This window comes from Notamacropus eugenii, chromosome 1 (genome assembly GCF_028372415.1).
Source record: "Notamacropus eugenii isolate mMacEug1 chromosome 1, mMacEug1.pri_v2, whole genome shotgun sequence".
NCBI classification, from domain to species: domain Eukaryota; kingdom Metazoa; phylum Chordata; class Mammalia; order Diprotodontia; family Macropodidae; genus Notamacropus; species Notamacropus eugenii.
In genome coordinates, this window is record NC_092872.1 from 244,808,709 (window position 1) to 244,829,711 (window position 21,003).

A 21,003-nucleotide genomic window follows, 5' to 3' on the forward strand; every position below is an offset into this window, starting at 1 on the left:
GAAAAGTGCTTAAATGAAGTTTCCTGCAGAGCCAGAATGTGTTGACAGGTCAATATCAACACATGCTCAAGGACCTGGCTGCAGTATGAGGAGGCTTTCTTCCTTCTCTTCCAAAATGTGCTTCATACCAGAGTTATTCTAAATCATTTTGTTCTCATTCTGAATGGAGTTTTTCTGAGCACTAAAAGGACTCATAATAATGTCATTGGTTCTAGATGTTCACCAAGGCATTCAATTTTTGTAATGACTTAATTTTTGTACTTCTGGGATCAGAGGCTATGCCATGGCATGAAGTTATGAACTTTTCCTCTTTGTTTCTCCAAAGTCAAATATCCCTGAGACTGCATTCTGCGTTCTTGAAATGTCAGCCCCGGATATCCTGCTCCCTCAGGGAAAGTCACATCTAACCCACTGTCTCTTTGGTCTATGGATCCTGTTATTGGGTGCCCAATGCATGCCTGGGAAATAATTCCGTGAGGCTTCCCATGTTCATCCTCTTTAACCTTCCCAGATGAATCAACAGTGTCTCTGCTCAGACAGACTCCTGGCCATGACTTTTGCTGGGCATATAGTGCAATTGGTGACTCAGTAGTTGGAGCACTGAGCCTAGAATCAGGAGCCCCTGTGTTCAAATTGGCCTCAGACACTTACTGTGTGACTCTGGGCAAGTCACTTAACCTCTGTTTACCCAAGTTTCCTTATCTGTAAAATAGGATAATAGTAGCACTTACTTCCCAGGCTTGTTGTTAGGATTGAATGAAATAATATTTATAAAGCATTTAGCACAGTTCCTGGCACATGATAGATACTATATAAAATGCTTGTTCCGGGGAAGGGAAGGGAAACTTAGGGAAAAGGGATACGGGAAAAAGGGAACTCCTATACACTGATAACTACTGAAGTAAGAACTACAATTCACAAATAGAATTTCAGAGTTACAATGGGTCTTACAGATAGTTTCATCGAGGGTTATCTACTGACTTGCAGCTGGCTCCTAGGAATGATTTTCTGCCCTATCTCAGATGGTTCCGAGGAGTAATTGACTTAGGTTGAAATTCTAGGACATCACACAGCTCCTGGGGGAGAAAGGAGGAGAGCTTAAGCATTTCTTTCTCTAAATGTCAAAGCAGGACCCTTGGCCTGATTGTTTGGAATTTTAACCCAATCAAGGACGTTGTAAATTTCTTCAAGCCCCATCACATTAAAACAATATTAACAAGGGCCTCCCCCAGCCTTGAGTGATTAGGGTGGAATGCCTTTCTGAGACATGGATTTTTTTTGTGTCAATGATGGTATGTCCCTTAGAAAGTTGGGGGAGACCGGAGATTTATGAGAGAACCTCAGACCTCACTACTCTCTCACGCCTGTAGAGTGGCTTTGGAGGATATGGGAAAATGGTTGGTCTTAAAGGACCCCCTCTCTATTCTTCAGGGACCTATGATTTTTCCTTTTGATATTGGCTGAGTTATCTGTCTTCTAAAGGTTCATGAGCTAAGTGAGCACTCTAGGGGCCCTCACTGATTCCTGCTTTTCTTGTTTATTCTGTGTTCTGAATAACAATGGATTCTCCACTTGTCAGTAAATATTGTTCTTCAGCTGTTGTTTAAGTGTGTTTCATTTCCCCAGCCTCGTCCTTGAGGGCAAGATACGACAACCTTTGATATCCCACTGTTCCCTAACTAGTCTTGGGCACATAGTAGGTTGTTGTGGTTCGGTCCTGGACTTTGTCTATGGGGTTTTCTTGGCAAGGATACTGAGGTGGTTTGCCACTTCCTTCTCTGTCCCCATTTTACAGATAAAATACTGAGGCAAATAGGGATTTGACTTGCCCAGGGTTGCACAGCTAGTAAGTGTCCAAAGACAGATCCTGACCCTAGGCCCTGTGATCTATCCACTGTGCCATTTAATTACCCCACATAGTAGGTACTGAATGAATGAAATTAATATAAGCAGTGTGGTACAGTGGATAGGGTGATGAATTTATATTCAGTGGTTCTGGGTTAGAATCCTAGCTTTTCTATATTTTCTGTGACCTTGGGTAAAATGACTTTCTGGTATTCAGTTTTGTAATCTGGAAAATGAGACAGTTGGCCTGGGTAATTGCTGACTCTTTCCTACTCTAAACCTATAATCCTATGACTGATTAAAGCTGTTGCCTTCAAACTCCAAAGGATCTTGATTATGTACCCTCCTATAAACACCAAATGATATCAACACAATGATGTTTATTTTTTGTGAATCCAGTGGCCCAAGAGTTCCAATAAAACCCAGTTTGTTCATGTGTGCTCATGTGTATTTTTTTCCTTTGAAAACTTAATATATATACATTCAGATAGAATGAAGGAAAGGCCAACGTTCATGGGGCCAATGTTGGACCATGGCGCTTCTACCACCAGATGTTTGACTCAAATCTTAACTCTAGTCAACAGAGACTGAAAAGTGATACTGACTGGTGACTGACTGTTAAGTGGTGTGAGTGACTTAAGTGCATGATGAGACCCTTCCAGGTACATTTGCTCAGTGTCCACTCTGCCAGAATATGAGTTATCATTGGCCTCTTCATGGTTTTTTATTGGGAGAAGAGGAAGGGAAAAATGGGATCTCAACTTTGAGGCAGTTTCTAACCCTCAGGGTTCTAGGAAGACTTACCAAGAAGGGCTTGCTCCATTCTAACCAGTTCTCTTCAGTCAGTCAACAGGCATTTATGATGTGCCAGGCCCTGAGCTAAGTGTTAAGGGTGCAAACAAGGCAAAACCAATCTCTGCTCTCCTGGAGCTTATATTCCAATGAATAGAGGTTGCTTTTTCAGAATTATAAAAATAATTTCTCCATTCCCCTAAGAGTTTGACTGAGGCAGGGGGGAAATACTGAATAATCAGGAGACTTAGAAAACCCTCCTCCCCCAAACTCAGGCAAATGGACTATGCATGTATGAGAATTTTGGCTGTGTACAAAAATGTGATTTTCCCCACCTTCCTTAGACCTTTACTTCACTTAATACCATAGCAGCATAATTGAATTACCATCGGTAGTTATATTTTTAAGAACTTTGAAAAAGATTAAGCCCCAATCTGTTTTAGGTAGTATTTCATAGCAGCTAGGACGACCATGTATTTTATAAAGATTTTAATTGTTGAAACATGAGACTTAACAAAAGGAAACCTTTGAGAATGTAGTTGGACTTCAGAGTTGTCATCATTAATCACCTATCACCATTGTAACTCAGGAGCTAAGGCACATTGGCTCTAGTTTCTGGCTCTCTATTATTAGATCTGTCTCAGAGTGGCTTTCCATAGAGCTGTAACTATGGGAGGGCGAATGATCTTTGCCCACAGGGATGAACATCCTTAGGGATATATACATTTTCTTCTTGGGTAGTCTAGTATCCTCTGCCCTCAGATTTTGTACTTCGTGGTGTTCCATTGGTCTGCATGGACCTGCTCTCTTACCAGCCCCACTTCCACAGTTCTGTGTCCATGGCACTTTTTTTGTGGGCTTTCTTTCCACCACAATCTCTCTAGGTATATAGGTGTCATTCTCTGGGGATTGTGCTACTTTCTCTTCTGATACCTCATCTATTTTTGTCCTGGCAAAAACATTCCACTTCATGTGAAAATGAATGATGGGGAAGGGAATGAAGATGATATTGAATCATTCCTATGAAGATCTTTCCCCTATTTCTCAATAAAGTCCAGCCCCAAACCTATCTTTTTCATAAAGTCTTTCCTAATTAAATGCATCTAATTATTCACTCTTCTTGGCTACTTTCCCAAGCTCTTATGTAGTGGGAAGAGATTGGCTCCAGTCTGGATTTGATCTTCATTCTCAGTGTGAGCTTGAGTAAGTTAAGTAATTTCTTCTGAACTTTAGAATCTCCTTCTGTAAAAAGGATATTAATTATATATGCACTGGGTACTTTGGTGGTGTAGCGAATAGAACACCAGGTCTGGAATCAGGAAGACTCATCTTCGTGAGTTTAAATCTGGTCTCAGACACTTATTAGCTGTGTGATCCTGGGCAAGTCACTTAATCCTATTTGCCTCAGTTTCCTCATCTGTAAAATGAACTGGAGAAGGAAATGGCAAACTACTCCAGTATTTTTGCCAAGAAAACCTCAAATAGGTTCACAAAGACTTGGACACAATTGAACAACAATAACAAAAGGTCTTTTTGTACTTTTAAGCTGTTCTGAGTTTTGAATTTCATGAAGACTTTTGGGAGACTCTATATAGGGCACTCGTGGGTTTGGGAGTAGCTGTGTATTATTAATAAGAAATCTGCAATAAATGTATCCCATAAATAGGGCACAGTCCCAGTTATTATTTTATTATCCTGGTGGCAATGATGATGATGATAATAACTAATATTTTTACTATGTGCCAGGCACTATGATAAACACTCTATCATTATTATCTCCTTTGATCCTCACAATAACCCTGGGAAATAGAGACTCCTTCGCCTTTGAATGTTACAGCATGAGCTGTGATCTTCCACAGTCCTTCAGGTCAACAGGAGGATAGATTTCACTGAATTTAGTTCCTGCCTGTGTATCTGCTTTAGAATCCTAGCTTTTATGCTCCCTAACAGAGACACAACACAGGAAACATAACAAGGAGAACACAGGAAATCTGTCAGCATGGGTTGTTAGCACAACCCACAAAAAAACCCCTGTCTTTTTGGGCAGGCTTTTGGCAACCAGCTGTTCTCCTCCCTGGAGGACAGAATGAAAGGAAATGAGATGTAAAGAGGAACTTTGTGACAGGGGGCTTTCAACATTGGGGCACTTTTATGGAATCTTTTTCCTTGGAGGTCTTAAAAAAATTGGCAGTGGAGTGGAATGACCCCTGGCTCTGCAACTGGATGACCTGGGTTTACATCTCACTTCTGTCAGTTACTGTATGTATGACCCTGGGAAAGTCACTTAACTTTTCTGGGTTTTGGTTTCTTTAATTGTAAAATGAGGCATTTTCTAGGACTATTTTCTGTGCCTTAGTATTTTCCAGAGAGATATTGACGGAAATCTCTTTGTGATAATTAGAACAAATGATAGAAAACATAACTTCTTTGATACCTTGGTACCTTGTCCCATGGACAATACCAGGCCAGTAATCTAGTCATTGGTATGAAATGTATGTTCCATATCTGATCCCTTCCACTAAATATGCATATTTTCTCACCTGTATGGATTGTTTCTTATTCTGTTTCAGGAGATGGTGCTAATCATTGAACCAGAGAACCACAGAATGGAGCATCTGTAAATACTAGAAGGGGAAAGGGCCCTGCGCCAAGAGTAGAACCCACTCAAAATTCTTGGGTTCATTGTTTTAAACTAAATGTGAACCTTAGGGGTTTGTCTGGGATCTCTCCTGGCCAAAGGGGCCTCTTGCTCCTAAGCTCTAAGCCTCTTTGAAAACATTTGGATGATTTCAGTCTGAATAAATGAACAACCCATGGACACTGAGGAATGAGCCCAGAGTGCTGGGTCAGTTCATGGATTGGGTTTTAGGAGCCAAGAAACAAGAGTTTTATTGATTTTGTCCCTGCTCCCCCATTAGTTACATGGCCTTTTCAGTTAACTTTGGAAGGTCTGGGTCAGCAATCTCCCAGGCTCCAAACTTTCTTAAAGGTTTCCTCTCTTTTCCTTTCCTTAATTAATAGGTTCAGGCATTTTTATGATACTTTGATCTAAATCCTTTTCAAAGTCTTTTCTTTATGCCAGGGAAACCAGTGTGGAGCTTTGGGGTTGATCAATCCCATTTTCAGCAGGATTTAGGAAGCTCCTTAGCAGCCCAAACTGCAGGGAGGAGTTGGGAAAGAGGACTGGGTCAGTTTCTATCAATAATTTTAAAGCATCATTTTGGTGCTATTGGTGGAGAGCATGAGGAGACTTTGGAGTAAATTAAAACTGAGACATAATCCACTGGGACTGGCTAGGGTGAGAGAGAGGCTGGTAGGTGGGATGAGGGAAGAGAGAGACTCAGAGCAAGCCAGAAGGGAGGGGAAGGAAGGAAACAGAGAAATGAGATAGGGAAAGAAAGGAAATAAGAGGTGAAAATATTACTAGAATATTGATATTGAGGATGATGATGATGTCTTATAAGGTGGTAGGTTCTTTCCCAGACATCTTTGGGAAGAGGTTGGTGGTCAAAAAATCAATTAACCAATAGGCGTTTATTAAGTGCTTCCTATTAAGTCCTAGGATACAAAGCAAAATAAAAAAAGGTTCCTGTCCATAAAAAACTTACATCCTGATGGAATGCTTGTTGGAGTGACTTAATTAAGTGTAGGTTGAACTGGATGATCTTTGGGGGAATCTTTCTAACCCTGAGAATCTGTACATTTGAAAATGAAGGTATAGTAGCAGATTGCTTAGAGGCAAGGCAATGTGTGGGTGGGGCTTAATGCTAGGTGGTGGGGAAAGGGAAGAGAGGAAAATATAAGCAAGGATAAAGAAGTGAATAGGGTTGTTGTGAGGGTAAAATAAGATAATATTTGTGAATGCTACACAAATGCTAGCTTATATTGTCGTCGTCATCATCATCATCATCATCATCCGTGTTGGAAGCCTGAGTGGGATAACAAGATAAGTAGAAAAGGCTTGCAGGGAGGAGTTTAAGTGAATTTATACAAACACACATACATACACAGGTAAGTATACATATTTGTCTATGTAATTGTATGTATAGATAGATAGACAGACAGATAGACAGACAGACAGATAGATAGATGATAGATAGACAGACAGACAGACAGATAGATAGATAGATAGATAGATAGATAGATAGATACCTAGCAATGAGGGTCTGGACCTAAGTATAACTCTTGGTTCTTTGTTTTTTCTTTAGCCAAAACATGTTTTTAGTCCTAGCTGGTGTCCTTTGGTGGTTCCATTTGTCTGGAAGCCATGGTGCTCTGATCTCCATTGGTCCATGCTTGAGTTATGTCAAAACATTTTAACATTATCCTAACCATATGAAATGTAAATGCTTTTAGCTGGTATCTGCTATTTTGGCTCATCTGCTTCTCTTCTATCCCAGTTAATGTAGAATCCATATACTTTATTCCAGGAGACCTGTAGTGATGAGGGACTACTATGAAGGATCCAAGGCAAATAGATCTTCCTTTAAGCTCTCCAAGCAAAGACACTTGATTGGACTTTGAATTTTCTTTAGGACTAACCTACAGACTATAAAATACATTGAGTGATAGACAGTGACCCACTGAAGCTAGCCTATGCAGTAAGCCCACATGGATAATTCAGCCCTTTCCAATGCCTTGGTCCCCACCCTGACACAAAGGATCCAAATCGAAGTTTTCTTCCCCTATTATTTAAGGGAGAAGCTGAGATGCAGCAAAGTATGGATCAATTCTCTGCTGCCTGTGCTAATTTTGGCCTAATAATTAACACCAAAAAAACACAGGTGCTCCATCAGCCACCACCACACCTTCCATATGTGGAACCATTGGTTACAACAAATGGAGAAGTTTTGAATGTTGTGGATAAGTTCACTTATCTTGATAGTGTACTTTCCAGGGACGTACACATTGACAATGAGGTTGATGCACGCATTGCCAGAGCTAACTCAGTGTTTGGAGGCTCCGAAGAAAAGTTTGGGAGAGAAGAGGTATTAGACTGACTACCAAATTAAAGGTCTACAGAGCCTTTGTGCTGATCTCGTTGCTATATGCTTGTGAAACATGGACAGTCTACCAGTGAGTGCCATGCCAGGAAACTGAATTGCTTCCATTTAAACTGTCTTAGGAAGATTCTGAGGATCACCTGGCAGGATAAGGTACCAGACACTGAAGTTCTTGCTTGAGCTGAACTGCTAAGTATTCAAATTATGCTTCAGAGAGCGCAGCTCTGATGGGTTGGTCACATTGTTCTAATGCAAAATGTACACTTGCCAAAAAGACTATTTTATAGAGAACTTGCATGGGGTAGGCAATCACAATGCCAGAAGGAATGACACAAGGATACTCTCAAGGTCTCTCTCTCAAGAACTTTGGATTTGACTGTGCAACATGGGAGACACTGGCACAGGATTGCTCAGCATGGCATGCCCATGTAAGAAAAGGTGCTGTGCTCTTTGAGCAAAGCAGAATTGTGACAGCACAAGGTAAATGCAGGATGCTCAAATTTGGGATATCCACCCCAAATAGTCAAATGAACTATCTGTGCCCAACCTGTGGTAGAGCATTCCAAGGTCATATTGGTCTGATCAGCCACAGTGGGACGCACTGAAATTTCACTTTACAATGGTGATGCCATTTTGGTCCTTTTCAAAGATGAAGGACAACCACCATATTTAAGGGAGATGGAAGCTCTGTTTTTTGTGTTACCCACATATGGTATTCTTGGCCTTTCTGATGGGAACGGGAAAGTGAGAGAAGGAGAATTAGAAAGGGATCTTTGTTTCTTCTGCCTCCTCTCTGACTGGTGACTGAAATAGGGAACATTTTCTTGCCCTTAGACACAGCTCTGCTGTAAATATTGGAGTAAATCTATAGATTATTAGGTCCAGGTTATCTGGTAGATTACTGGCAAGGTCAATGACCCTGGGATCTAAGCCCTGAGGCAGGAAAGACCTCACACTTAATAAACATGATCTAACAGAAAAGAATTTGGAGGTGTTGTGAGGGAGGGGTGGGAGGAGGGAGTGTGGACCAGGAACAGGAATAGGTATTTTCTTTTTTTGTAAATTTTAAAATTCATTTTAAACTTAAGTGTTTACTTTTCAAAAGTGAAATATATCTGGAAAGAGAGATAAGAAGAAACATCTGCATAGGCCCTGTTTTTTCTTAAAGCCTCAGACTGAATGATCTCTAAATTTTCCTCCAACACTTCCATTAGAGGATGACCAGACCAACGTTTCCCTCCCTCCCTTCCTTCCTTTGTAATCTTGTGTATTTTAATTTAGGCATTTAAAAACATCATTCTGAGAAGGGTTCTGTAGACTTCAGCAGACTGCCAAGGAGTCTATGACACTACAAAGGATGAGAATCCTTAGTCTAACACTAGCAGTCTCTCACCGAGGGGGCTTTTCTTTTCACAAGCTCACTATCTGTCCATCATTGCCGCTGACTCCCCAGTGGACAATAGATGACTGAGGCACATTGTCTTTATTTTGTTTATTCATTTATTTAGTGTCTTGTCTTTATAGGGCTAGGACCATTGTCTGAGTCTATTTTTGCCACCTGGCAAGTGGCCCAATCTTGTAACTACTTTATCAAGTGGAATGGCTTTCTATTGGTCCGCTATCTTGTATGTTACTTGATCTACAACATTTCTTAGCAGAACCTTAGCACCTTAATAAAGACCATGGCAACAAATAAAAGCATCATGCTATTACTTGTTCTTATTAGAGATTTTCTGAATTCGATGGAGGCTTTTTTCAGCTGCTCTCAGCTGAGAGACTTACTGGTTATGAGTTTATGTCTTTTCCATCTTCTGAGACTCCAAAGTGCAAATCAATAGGCAAATGTTATTCTCTCCCAGTCAGCTGGCAGAAAGTAAAGCTTGAGGCTTTGTTTCTGGTAGCACCATAAGTATGCATGTATTGGAAATGCCACAAGTTTACTCCACTGAGATTTCTTCATAGGCTACAGAGTGCCTAGCATAATGAGCACTGTGTGACTGCAGCTTTCCCTGAGGGTAGTAGGATGTGGTTTTAGAATTCTTGATTCTTGCCAAAGCCAATCCTTTCTTTAATAGTTTGCCTTCAAAATCACTACCTTGAATGCAGTGGATCTTAGCAGAGAGACTATATTCAGAAACATATTTCTCCTGTGACATTGTGGAAGCTTTCTATTTCTGGTTTTATATGCCCTTATGTAATGAGTAAAATGGTCAGCAATCACTTGGAAGTGGGAGTTCATGATATGTAAACTCCTTGAGGGCAGCCACCATCTTTTACCTTTCTTTGTATCCTAAGAACTTTGCACAGTGCCTGGCACATGGTAGGCACTTACTGACTCATGTTGCTACCATCTATTTTCAGGGACAAAAAGTCTGCACCCACAAGCTCTGAAGACTTGTGGGCATTGAAACTCTCCAATTATGTAGCAAAAGTTGGCAGTACTTTCCTTTGAAAGTGGCATGTCTCCCACTTCTTGAAGACATTCACTGCTATGTGGGTCAGTAAAATCTATTTCTTGACAGCTCAAGTGTCCTCCCTTGTCCCAAATACTCAAAGTATCCTTCAGAGCTACAATGACCATATAGAGGATTGCCTTGGATAATGCCAGCTCCTGGTATTGAGTTTGGGGATGCCTTACTTTACACAGCTCCAGCTTCTTCCATTGTTTTAATAATTAACGTGACTTTGAGGGGAGTAAGCTTATGCTTCTGTTTTTATGTTCTATCACTTCTCATAGTCATTCATCAAGCCTTTGCTCTCTCTGCTAGTCATTCAAGGACAATTGAGATGAGGCAATGAAGGGGAAGCTTATTAAGAGAGTCCTCTCTTATTCTCCCCCAAATCTGGTAGAAGTGCAGAATATTTATCTGTATTTCTTGATATAGCTCCCTGAGTATCAAAGAGAGCTTTCTCCCTTGCTAAGGGAATCAGCATAGCTTCAGTGCCATATGGTCCATGGGATGGAGTATCTGCATCTACTTTAATCTTTCTTGGCTGACTGTTTCTGTTCAATTGTTCAGTCATGTCTGACTTTTTGTGGCCCATTGGACCACTGTGCATTGAGTTTTCTTGACAAAGACACTGGAGTGGTTTACCATTTCCTTCTCCAATGGATTAAGACAAGCAGAGGCTAAGTGACTTGTCCAGGGTCACACAGCTAGTAAGAATCTGAGGTCAAATTTGAACTCGGATCTTCCTGACTCCCAGGGGTACTAAGCCACCTAGCTGCCTAGGCTGATAGTGTATATTTAATCCATAGTTGTTGGGTACTACTACCCAACTCTGGCATGTAGCAATTAATCTGTCACAAATCAAACTATGCCAATGAATTGTTGTTTGTTGTTTGAAATTTAGCTTCGTAAAACTTGTCATTGAACTTTTCAATGGCAGCCCATTACAAAGCTAAGAACTGCCATTTTTGAAGTTCATATCACCAAGTCCTTTACTGGCGAATATAATCTGGTCCTGGTGACCATCAGTTCCCACATCTCCCAGAATTTTCAGTCTAACACCAGTATTAGTAGGCACTTTGGTGGGTTCAAGAGGCTCCTGTGACTGTTGTGGTGGTCCTCCAACATCCTTTTAGCTCAGCTCTATCTGGTGTTTTATTCCACCTGGGGACTGGAACTAAGAATAGGATTAGCCTGGCGCAGGGAGGGAGGTAGTCAGAGATGATTTCCTGAGTTCCTGCTACTGGGAAGTGACTTCCTATCTGGGGTCTGCAGAAAGAGAGTTGTATTTTATATAATTTTATTCTTGGATTTTTTGCTTTTAATGATTAATTAATAAAGCAACTTAAAATCTGAGTTTGTTTTTCATGAGTGCCTGCTGTATTAAAAAGCAGAAACCTACATAAAACTTTGAATCTTTGGGACATATCCAAATTTAGGCTTAGCCTACAACAAGTGTACCACACAAAGGGCTTGTTTCATCATCCATGATGTGTTCCGTTAGTGTAGATGTGCCCCAAGATGCTGCCCTCTTCTCTTCTTATACTCTCTCTCATTTGCTGACCTCATCAGCTTCTATGGATTTAATCATCATCACCATAAAGATGACTCCTAGATCTATCTATCTACCTATCTCTCTCTCTCTCTCTCTCTCTCTCTCTCTCTCTCTCTCTCTCTCTCTCCATATAAAATTCAACACATCCAAAACAGAATTTGTTTTCTTTCCCCAGACATACCCTCCCTGGACTTCTCTCTTTCTTGAAGGCACTGCTGTCTTTATAGAATTACAACAGTGGCATCACTATTGACTCATTGTCCTCTCTCACCTCCATGTCCAACCAGTTACCAAATCTTGTCGTTGCTGCTTCCACAATATTCCTCCCATGTATCTCTGTCTCTCCACTCACATATCACCACCCCAGGTCAGGCCCTCATCACCTCTTGCTTGGACAATTGCAATACCTGCTAATTGACTTCCTTGTTCCACTCTCCCTCTTTCCAATCCACCACCCATGGAGCTGCCAAAGTGGTTTTCCTTAAGTCTAGGTCTGGCCATGTCAAACCCATATTCAATATACTCTGGGGCTTCCTTGTGCCTCTAGGATAAAATACAAACACCTCTGTCATTTAAAGTCCTTAACCATCTGACACCAATTTATCCTTCTAGATTCAAATACATGACTTATCTTATGTTCCACAAGGTAGCCAAACTGACTTTCTAGCTCTTAATCACACATGACCCTCTCTCTCCTGTCTCTGTGGCTTTGTATAGACCATTCCCATTGGCTGGAATGAACTTCCGCCTCTTCTCACTCAGTTTCTTAAAATCCCTTCCTTTCTTCAAGACTCAGTTCAAACATAGTTTTTATTTTATTTTGAGATTGGATTTCCCTATTTCAGCCAGACTGCAAGTGCAACTACCCCTCACAGGCCTGATCACACTATATGGAAACTCTAGCTCCCACCTGGATCGGTGCACAGACTGGTTCCTCTACCTCCTTCTACCCTGTCCTTCCATGGGTTTGCCATATTGATGATAAACTTAGTCTGCATACCCAACAAGTAAAGGCTCAGTTGTAACTACATTACTTCCTTTCTCAAAAAGTTTCATTGGTACCTTATTCATTCAGGGATAAAACACAATCTCCTGTTTGACATTGAAAGCCCTTAACAACCTGTACTTTCTTCCTTGACTTCACATTACTTCCTTTCAGGTACTTTGCGTTTCAGCTAATTGGCTTATTTGCTTTTCTTGGTACATGACTTTCTATCTCTTGACTCTTTGCCTCTGCCATGCCTTCTATTCTTTTCCCTTATTACTTCCTCTTTTTAGAGTCCCTAACTTGCTCAAGAGGCTACTTCTACATGAGGTTTTCCAGATTGCTTCTCATTGGTTATGCTCTCCTCATCTGAATAACATTTTGTATACACTTATCTGTATACAAAAAGCTTCCTCTCCATGTGTTGTTTCCTCCCAATAGAATATATTCAGGGCCGAGACCATCTCATTTTTTGTAATAGCAATTCTCTGCTCCCTGCTTCCCCAGGTGTGTTTACATTTTCACTCCTTCTTCATGGTTCTCCAGTACCTTAAGAGGGTTGAGAGGTGTCTAGTCTTTGCTACTGACTCAAGCCCCCATTTTTAAGACTCCAAATACCTCAGTTCCATTTAACCGCATTAGAGTCAGATTAGTTTTTACAAAGGAATATTGACTTCAAAGCTATAACATACAAACATTTTCCCCAATTATGTCTTAGAGACAATCTCCTCTGTATTGCCTAGGAATCTAGGAGTGGGAAAGGGAGGAAGATTAGGTTCACAATTTGATTTACTTATTATATAACATTACTCAAGTACAAAGACCCCTTGGGCTTGTGTCTTGGGACCCTGGCTTCTTAGGGTTTCCCCAATGGGTTGGTTGCAACATTTAGCATGGAATCTGTGGCTTGAATTCCTGGATCAGGGACTCCACTCTGTGCACTTAGAACTGCAAAGGATAAACAAAAAACATGAAGACCACAAGCTGATTTCTCAGGGTCACAGAGCCCAGGGGAAAGGGGTTGGTATCCTTAGGCCCTTCCTTTCTTACTGCTTCATGCCATTCAGTGATTCTTTCACCCCTACAAGAGAGAGTGACAGTGCCTTCCTCAGGTAGGTTTAAAGATATGAACAGTTCTGACTTGGAAGTCAGTAGGAAGAGACTTTTTCCACTCCGCCCACCAACACAGAATGTCTTCTCCCAGAAGCAAGCTCTAGTTTTGTATTCCCATAGCTTAACACAGTGCCCAATACTTATTATGTCCTTAATAAATGCTTGTTGAATTAAAGTGAGCAGAGCTTCAAAATGTAAGTCTAGGATTTTCTGACTCCTTTGCTATTTAATGAAACTCATTGAATGCCTATCCTTGGTATAAGATAGTATGTTTGGACTATCAGTGTTGACTAATTTGGGGTATTTTTTGTTGTATTTCACTTGACTTTTAAGATTAAGGACACCCTTAAAACCTGGTGAAATGAGAAGGGCACCAATACAGAAAAGGTCTTGAATTTTGACTTTGTATGATTATAGGCAAGTGACTCTGCTCTTTTGAGCCTCAGTTTCCCCAACTGAAAAATGAGAAAGTTGGACTAGAAGATCTTGCCTTCCAGGTCTCTTCCTGTGTCCCCTTTGGTTTTGCTCTTCGAACGTTAGCCTTTTCTACTCAGTGGGCCAAAAGTTTTGTAGAACAGATTGTTTCATCCCTCTCCTATTCTTATACTTAGAAGTTTCGCTAAGTTGCTGAAATCCCTTAGTAAAACAACACTTTGGAACCACTGAGAAATCTGAGATCACTATTGAAGTGATCCTAATCAGAACATCTCCCTCAGATTTATAGACTTGAGGGACATTCCCTCAGTATGGATACACGGGTCTGTGGCTTGAGCCCCATGGACACAGAGATAGTGACTTGAGTTGGCCAGTACTCAGTTAATTTATGAGAATGCAATGAGCTGTTTCTCTCTACACCTCAAGGCATGATCATTGGAGGATGGTTTGCTGTTTTTATTGATTCTCTGCCACTCCTGGGTTTGTATGACTTCCAAGACCATTGCCTCAGTGTTTGGATTTGTCTTATCCCACCTCCTGATGTTTAGAGAACATTCGGTATCTTTTATTACTCCTTAGGGTTCCACAGTCCTGAGTTCTAACCAAGGTTTCAGGATGATTGAGAGACTGTGGTTTCACAGGAATGCCTTCTCATAATTTGAACTTGAGTTGCTAAGGAAAATTTGTCTCAGTTTTTAAGTGTTACGAGTGATATTTCTTTTCAAAGCCATTCATCTTCCACAGGGCCAAAAAACATAACCACTAGCTGCTTTACACAATAGTAAGAAAGTTTCTATAGCCTCTCAAATCCTTTGCACTGGAAGGGAGCAAGGAAGTCACCTAATGCAACCTCTAAGGATCCCTTTTTGCAACACATTGGATATGTGGTCATTCTGTTGCTGATTGAATATCTGTAACGAAGGGGAAGAGGTGGCTCAGTGGATAGAATGCTGGTCTGGAGTCAGGAACACCTGAGCTCAAATTTGTCCTCAGTTAATTACTAGCTGTGTGATCCTGGGCAAGTCACTTAATTTGCTTGCTTTAACACACCAGAGAAGGAAATGGCAAACCACTCCAGTATCTTTGTCAAGAAAAAGCCATCGTCAGTATCAGTGTGCTGTGGTCCATGGGATCATGATGAGTCAGACACGACCAAACAACAACAACATTGAGGGGGAACCTACCACTATCTGAGTCAGTTCATTGTGCTTTGGGATAGCTCTGCTTGTTTAGAATTTTTTCTTTACCTGGAACCAAAATCTGCCTCTCTTCTATTTCTATCCATTGTTTCTGGTTCTATCTTTTGGGGCCATGCAAGGTACATCTGATCTGTCTTCTATTCTTTGAGGATAGGGACCACTTCATTTTTATCTCTGCATCCTTAGCATCCATTAAAGTGACTGCAATGTAGTGGGTGCTAAAGAAATGTTTGCTGGTTGATTAGTTGACTGATTCTATAGGCTAATTCTTCAAACACTTCAAGCTAGTGATCCCATTCCTCTAAGTCTTCCTTTCTATAGGCTATATATCCTCAGTTTCTTCAGCAGATAATAGTAGATAGCATTTCTATAAAGCTTGAAAGTTTGCAAATCACTGTATATTCGATCTCATCTGATCCTTATAAAAGTCAATGGGATAGATGGTATCATCATCCCCATTTTAAAGATGAGGTGACTGAGAACAAGAGATTTTTAAGTGACTTGCTGAGGGACACACAGCTAATAAGTGTCAAGGGTGGGATATGAACTTGGGTCTTCTTGGTTCCAAGTTCAGTGCTCTTACCACACTTCTGGCTGCCACAAAGGTCTTCAAGGTCCTTATCATCTAGATGTGCCTTCTGCTTGGCACCTTCTAGTTTGTTGATGTTTTTCATGAAGCAAATTTGGGAAATTCTCAATGCAATAGGCTGTTCCTCTTTCTCCTCTATTTTCAGTTTCCAAGAAAAAGATATAAAGGCTAGGGCACAAGGGAAATGCCTGACTTCTCTCATAGTTCAACTTAAATTGAACAGTAAAGGGTCATGATATACAGATAGACAGGGCATTTATTAAGTTGTTGCCATGTTCCAGGCACTGTGCTAAAGGATGGGGATACAAATGTAAGCAAGCCATATGGTCTCTACTCTCGATGCACTTCCATTCACATAAAGGGGAGATGGAAAAGGCAGGAGGGCTGAAGATGGGGAAAGGAAAGGCACTGACACCAGGACAAGGCTGCTGGAGAGGAAACACAAACCCAGAGTGAGTTGAGCCTGGAATAAAGTTATTATGGTTGGCTCCCTTCATGAAGTGGTGTTCTGGGTTATCAATGCACTGATCCTGATGGCAGGTTTCAGGGCAGAGGCATCTATGAGGTGAGAAGGCTGATGAGGAGGAGGAACAAAAGTCCAAAGAGTGAATAAAGCTAGAAGATCATGGGATCATGGGATCATAGACTTAGGGCTGGTATCCAACCCAATCTCTTTATTTTACAGATGAATAAAACTGAGGCCCAAAGAGGTTCAGTTACTTGCTCAACGTTAATAGATAGTAATTGGCAGAGTGAGGATTAAAATCCAGGCCCTTATTAGATTAGGAATCGATAGCCCTGATCTTATTTGCCATTATTTTCCTTATTACATTCACTATTCTAGTTTCCACTTCAGCACATTTCCTGATGCTTTTTGTTGTTCAGTCAAGTCTGACTCTTGGTGACCCCATTCTTGCTGTTTTCTTGGCAAAGATACTGGAGTGGATTGCCATTTCTTTCTCTGGCTCATTTCATCGATGAGAAAATTGAGGCAAATAGGATTAAACAAATTGTGCAGAATCACGCAGTAAGTGTCTGAGCAAAGATTTGAACTCATGAAGTGTTTTCTTGACTTCAGGCTGGATACATTATCCACTTGGTCACCTAGCTGCAGATGCCATTCTGTTTCATTTGAAATTCCAGCCCCTTTTATATTCTGTATTGAGATTCTGGACTTCTGATTCTTCCTTCGAGACTCAGCATCCATATCTCATTTTATTCATCCAGCTTTCCCTTACTAGTCCAGCCTACAGTGATATCTCTCTCCTTTGAACTTTTCTATCACATATATGTCTAACACATTCTAACTCTTAGAATCATAGGCTCCAGAGTGTGAAAGGACCTAGGAGGTCATCTAGCCTAACTGATAGTTTACTGTCTTTTAATGTTCAATAGAAAGACAATTATGGTTGTACTTTTTTAGTTAGCTATCAAGGAGGAAAGGGAGAGAAACCTGATTAACAGTTTCACTCGAAGAGGTGACTTAATAATAGCAGTTAAATTTGTCCTTTCGGGGATGTTTATATTTGAAAAGAGATCTTATTAACTCAGAAGAATGAATCTCTAGTGACAGAATTTCAGGTATTGTGCCAGGTGGGTAGAAATATTTTTGGCAATCTCTTTCTGGAATCTCTTAAATCATATGTAGGAAAAGACTAACTTTATGTCTAAAACTCTGCCTATCAACCCATCAATTTCTTTGATAAAAAATTAAGCATAATGTTGTTTCCTGCTGCACTAAATTCCTATAACTCAGCTTGATTTTGTGAATTTAGACTTGCCACATGAAGCTCTAATTCGGGTAAATGTTCCTGTGAAGAGTGAGTGAGTGAATGAATGAATGAATGAATGTGTGTGTGTGTGTGTGTGTGTGTGTGTGTGTGTGCATCTCAGACAAATCTCAGCATCTCAGACACATAGTTTTCTATGTATCTAGAGGGCCTCATTCTGTTGCTTTTGTATTAGTAACAATTTCTCATTTCATAAAGTAGCCTATTATACCTATCAAGACAAGAGATTATAGGATCATCACTTTAGGGGTGGAAAGATTTCAGAGGTCATCTACTCCAATCATCTCCCCTCACTGTGTATAGATGTTAAGAATATTATTGAAATACTCTATCAATGGTTCCTTTAAGTATAATGGAATTCCTTTTGACAGTTCTCTTAATGCTTTTTTAATTTGAATTCAACTTTGTCAAATGTGGCAATTCTAGATTTTCTTAAGATACAAAACAATAAATTTCAATCCATCCTGATATCTTAAATCTATGTATATCTTTTATTATTAGATGTGTTTCCTATGACAACATAGGATGGATTGTGTTTTAAAATCCATTTCTTAATACCTTTTCTTTTTATAAGGGAATTTGATCCACTTACATTTAAGTTTATGCTTGTTAGAGTTAACTTACCCTCTACTATAGTAGTTTTTCATTTTGTCAGATAATATGACAATCTTTTTATTTCACTTGTACTCCTTATTGATCATTTTCTAGAGTTTTTAAAATACATACATATAGATTAAACAAAGTTCTTATGTTTTATACTACAACCTTGAAAACACTGACTCCTATCTTGTTTAAGATAGATTTTAAAAAAAAGGAACTCAGTTAGGATCTTGATATATTACTCAACTAGAGTGCCAGAGTTGAACAAGATTTAATGACATGTAAGTCTTCTGAATTTTTTACCCTCTCTTACTTTTTATTTTTCCTGATATAAGGAGCAACAGCTGGTAGTACTGTTCTCCAGGTTATCAGAGGACAACAGACAGAGATTCACTTTTCCCCTTACTTCATAGGAATGCTTATGTGTCTCTGGTTTTAGAGTTATCAGAATTGTACTCTCAAGCTATAGTTGCCATTTTGGATGGATGTATATGTTGGTACTAAGTTAGAAATTCCTGAGATTTCTACATTCTAACTCCTGAGATTTCTACATTCTAATTCCTACATACTAATTCCTAGACCTCATTGCATGTTTTTCTCCCTTCCCTTCCTTTCCCTCCTCTTTCCTTCCCTCCACTCCCATCATCACCATCATCACCATCACCATCACCATCACCATCACCATCACCATCACCATCATCATCATCATCATCTTCTTCTTCTTCTTCTTCTTCTTCTTCTTCTTCTTCTTCTTCTTCTTTTTCTTCTTCTTCTTCATCTCTCCCTCTCTCTCCCTCCCTCTCCCTCCCTCTCTCTCTCTCCCTCCCTCCCTCCCTCTCTCCCTCCCTCTCTCTCTCTCTCTCTCTTACACACACACACACACATACACACATATAAATACACAAACACACACACAGTCAGGCAGCACAGCAGAGATAGAAGCTGAAGTCAGGAAATTTAAATTAAAATCTGGCCTTAGTGATTTACTTGTATAAGTAAGTACTGTATAACCTTGAACAAGTCACTTATCCTCTGCCTGTCTTAGTGTCTTCAACTGTAAAATGGGGATAATTAACACCTATACCCCAAAGTTTATTATGAAGATCAAATAAAATAATACTTGTAAAGCACTTACCTGGCACGTGGTAGGTGTTTAATAAATGCTTGTTTAGGTTTCCTTCCCTCCCTCCCTCCCTCCCTCCCTCCCTTCCTTCCCTCCCTCCCTCCCTCCCTCCCTCCCTCCCTCCCTCCCTCCCTCCCTCCCTCCTTCCTTCCTTCCTTCCTTCCTTCCTTCCTTCCTTCCTTCCTTCCTTCCTTCCTTCCTTCCTTCCTTCCTTCCTTCCTTCCTTCCTTCCTTCCTTCCTTCTTTTTTTCCTTCCTTTCCTCTCAAAATTACCTATTAATTTAGTGGGATTCAGTCATCTAAATGTCCTATTGTCCATTCCTTTAAAAAATCCCCAGACAGTGAGAGCCTTGGACTTGAAAAGATATAGTGTAGAACTGTGGCCAAAAAGCCACAGTTTTTTATTGATTCCTTTTGGTTTTACATCAAAGTCATATATACCTTCTTTTTCCCCATGAGTTTTTTTTTTTTAAAGAAAAAAACTAAGCAGAACAAACCAGCATAATGACTGTTGTCTGACAGTGTACACAACATTCCACACTCATAGTTCCCCATTTTTCTAAGAAAAAGAGGTAGATTGATTTCATTTTCTCTTCTCAGGGGCCTAGATTGACCATTGAAATCATACAGGAATCAGGTTTGTTTTACTGTTTTCATTTATATTATTGCAGTCATTATGTATATTGTGTTGTAGTTCTGCTGATTTACCCCAGTATCAGTTCACAAAAGCCTTCATATCTTTCTCATATATCTTCATATTTTCTGTTTCCTACAAAAGCCACAGGGTTTTAAAGAGAGGAATGCCTGCCATTTCTGGTAGAGAAACATGGAGCAATTCCTGAGCAAGAGTAGATTTTAGTCTAAAAGGAAGAGGGCAATAGCAAAGTTCCTGTATGACACCAAGGAGAACTATGGAGTTAGAACATGGTACTGTCCTATAACTCTTAGAAATTTGCATAGCATTCATCAGCTGGAAGACCTGGGTTTGTTCCACTTTTCCTCTTGGGTATGTATGTGAGCATGGGGCACTCGGGACCTGTTTGGACTTAGCATATACTTCAACTCCTTCACAAATGAATCTGTAGTTGTTTTTTTTCCCAGTGTTCCATCCACTAACCTGGCTTCTCAATTCCCTCTGAGGGTCAGAGGTAGCATCATATCCACTGGCTTCCAGACCTAAGGCCAGTGGAGATGTTCTCCCCTTGCCAAAGTTAATTTTGGAGTCCAGGGGATCCTTGCCTGTTAACAGCAGAAAGTTCCTGCTTCCACCAATCACTTGCCTCTTTGCTACTCACTTTTCTGAAGCCTATTCTTCTGACTGCTGCTGAGTGGAGGCAAGTCATCTCTCTACCTACACACATCACATTCCTTCCTTTCACTTAAACAGATGATCTTCCAGAGGTGCTTTGGCCAAAACTTCCATCTCCCTGTTGTGGTGTTGAGTCTCTCCAAACCTGACTAGATTGGTAATAGGACTGCAGAGAGTTTATTAGCAAACCCATGCTTGGAGTCTTTATAGCTTGT

General features: G+C 40.4%; 1 pseudogene; it reads right to left on the reverse strand.

Annotated features, from left to right (window-relative positions):
* Positions 1-16,051, reverse strand: part of LOC140514343 (transmembrane protein 202-like) — an 80,586-nt pseudogene extending 64,535 nt beyond the window's left edge.
* Between the last annotated feature and the right edge of the window lie 4,952 nt (positions 16,052-21,003).